Below are 2,887 nucleotides of genomic sequence, written 5' to 3' on the forward strand. Positions count from 1 at the left end.
CCCAGGTCTCCTGCTACCGGTCCCCTCACCCCGTCTCCTGTCCCCGGGCCCCACCCGCGTGCTTCCTGCCCCGGCCTGTCCACCCCAGGCCTTCGGCCCCTTACTCCCCCTCAGAGAAGCCCCGAGGCTCGTCCTCCCTCCCCGCCTCCTCCCCGTGCCCAGAACCGCCCAGTGCTGAGGGTTGAGGGGTGGTTCTTGCCGCTCCTGGAGGATCTCTTGGGATGCTTGCTTTAGGAAAACAGTCTGCTCCAGCGTTAAAGTGACAGTAGCCAAGAAGGAAGGAGAGACCTGGCGTTTGCTCAGGGCAGGTGACCGTTACCTCAGCGCCTTCCATTCCTGGTCGTCCTTCCAGTGAATGGATGGCGGAAACTTGAGTGACTCATGGCTAGGGAATGACTTAATTGTCTGAGAGAATCTTTTCCTGTTTGTGAAAAAGAGAAACTGGTGCAGGTGGAACTCAGACAGGCCAGGACAGGCCAGGACAGGCCGGGGAGAAAGGAGAGGACAGCTCGAGACCGGAAATGAGACAATGATTCGGTCTCTCAGGGAAAGATCAGACCTGGATTTCTGCACTGAGCATTTCCTTATTCCCCAGTGGAGTGGGGGAGCATGACATTCTAGCAGAACAAAATGAACGATCTACTGGTGGGAACATTTCATTGTTAGTGTAGAATCGACAGACAAGTTCAACGTTTGTTTTTGGTATGTTTTGCTTTTCGTACACTTTTAATCATTAGCTTAACTAGACTTTCTGATTTTGTAGGGTTGACAAAGATAGGAGTGGAGTGATATCGGACAACGAGCTTCAGCAGGCACTATCCAATGGTGAGTGGGCCAGTTGGAGCTGGCTATCAGAACTAACAGATTGCAAGCCTGATCCACTTGCAGTAAATAACTTCCTTTCTGGAGTTTATTTTCCGAGTACAGAGGAGTAATTATGATCAAATTGTTATTTGTGGTACATGGCAGAGGTGCTTCTGACTTATTTTGTTGAGTGGCTTCCTAGTTATCATGGTTATTGCTGCCTGCTGAATAGCTCCATGTGTGAGCATAGGAAAATGCTCTTAGGAAATAGAAGCTAACGGGTAGGTTTTAGAAGGATAGAAAGTTTAGCTATGTACAGCAGAAATCCTTCAGGTATATGGAAGGTCCTTAAATTTCTTAGGTAACTGAGTATTTTGTTACTCCTCTGGAGAGAATCATTGAGGACTTGTCAGGTGACACTGAGAATTGTGGAAGGGTTTAGAGGAGGTCCATGTAGCACTTTTGTGGGAATGTAGTTGCTATACGAACTCCTGAAACTCTAAGGCTAAATTCCTGGAGAAATGATTAGGGATATTGGAGGCATTAGCAGTGGGATATGGGGGGAGGTATTGTTATCAGTGTAAAGAATACTAGGCGTCCAGGCAGGGGATCGCAGGATCATGGACCTTGCCAGTTTCGGTGTGGTTCATCCACGGTAGCACTGCTGGAGACATTTCACCTCATGGTACACCTGACTGTGTTGCCCTTTATGTAATCCCTCAGCTGCAGTCATCTTTTCTTACTGTTACACCTGTAGCTTGCCTCTCCAGAGGTGTGCCATTTAAGCTAGAAAAGGGGTCAATTTTAAGATGTTATGAAAATGTTGAAAGGCTCATCTTTTAATGGGAAGCAGTTTGATGTAGGAGACTGGACTAGGGAGTGGGCCACACTGAAGCTGCTGGACGCTGCCTCACAGTGCTATGGTGAGGGTCACAGGAGGATGCCTCGCCACAGGCGCGGCATACTTGGCACTCAGCGTTAATTTGTAGTGATTTGTGTTAAGCCAAGGATTTGGATTTTCAGAGTAACACACTTACCTTAGAGTCTGGAAGCTACCATTGACTTTGTTTCCCAGTATGTAGCATGTGGGCTACAGATATTGTGTATATTTTACATGCATTTATATACATTGTTTTAGGAAATTAAGGAATTCCATCACCTCTGCCTTGACAGTTGTGTTGTCTTCATTTTTCTCTCTTCTGATCATCATTAAACGCTTTTTATTTTTTATCTGCTTCTCCAGTGCTTGAGTTATACTCGGGAGTGCAAAACAGGGTTCCTAGAAAGAGGTCTAGAGACCCTGCAGTCCAGCAGGCTGCAATTTGGCAAGTCCAAATATCGACCAAAATGGATGCTTTTGTCACATCATATGTAAGCATGGTCAGGTGTCCACCCGGTTGACATGGTCAGTCACCATAGCGATAGGGGCCATGTGGAGTGCCCTCTAAAGGTCATGCTTTAGAGACATCCATTTCGAGTGGATTTCCAGTGAGTGATGAAAGATTTGTGATACATTTGAACAGTCTCTTTTCTGTTCATTTGCTTGAATTTTTGAGGTTTAGGTTTTCTTTCTCAGCTGGGAGTCATGGTCAAATCCTCCACATGGTTAACACAACAGCCTGTCCTCTATGGAGGGCCCCCATGGGGACTTTGGGGCTAGCCTGCCTGGACTTCAGTCCTGGCTCCACCAGTTTTAGTAGTGTGAGCGTGGTCAAGGACTTGGCCTTTCTGGGTCTCAGTGTCCTTATCGCTACTGGGAGGGTAAGTTAAGGAAATGCAGAGAGCTTCGTGAGCTGCCTGGCACCCAGCAGGTGGTCAGCAGTTGTGAGCTGTCATTATGGTTTTCTACTTCCTGATGGTAGTGGTGGTGCTTTGCAGGCTCTCGACAACCAGCCTTATCCCACAGTCAGCGGTGCTGTTTGAGCCCCGGGTGTGTGGATGTGGGTGGGGTGGATGGAGGCCTCCTGTCCTGACCTGTGTGTTCAGGGCCTGTTTTCACCAGAGCTCAGTGCTGCCTCTTCATTCAGCTGGTTGTTAGAGCATTTGGCTCTTTACTTAATCATCAGCAAGTGTCTGTCAGAAG

General features: G+C 47.9%; 1 protein-coding gene across 1 annotated transcript in view; it reads left to right on the plus strand.

Moving 5' to 3' along the window:
• The first annotated feature begins 747 nt into the window (after positions 1-747).
• PDCD6 (programmed cell death 6) overlaps positions 748-2,887 on the plus strand; it is a 21,763-nt gene continuing 19,623 nt past the window's right edge. The window contains exon 1 of the mRNA XM_008578947.1: positions 748-825. The gene's annotated coding sequence lies outside the window, so the exon portion shown is untranslated. The remainder of the gene's footprint in view (positions 826-2,887) is intronic.

The sequence above is a fragment of the Galeopterus variegatus genome, unplaced genomic scaffold (assembly GCF_000696425.1).
Source record: "Galeopterus variegatus unplaced genomic scaffold, G_variegatus-3.0.2 Scaffold1788, whole genome shotgun sequence".
Lineage (NCBI taxonomy): Eukaryota > Metazoa > Chordata > Mammalia > Dermoptera > Cynocephalidae > Galeopterus > Galeopterus variegatus.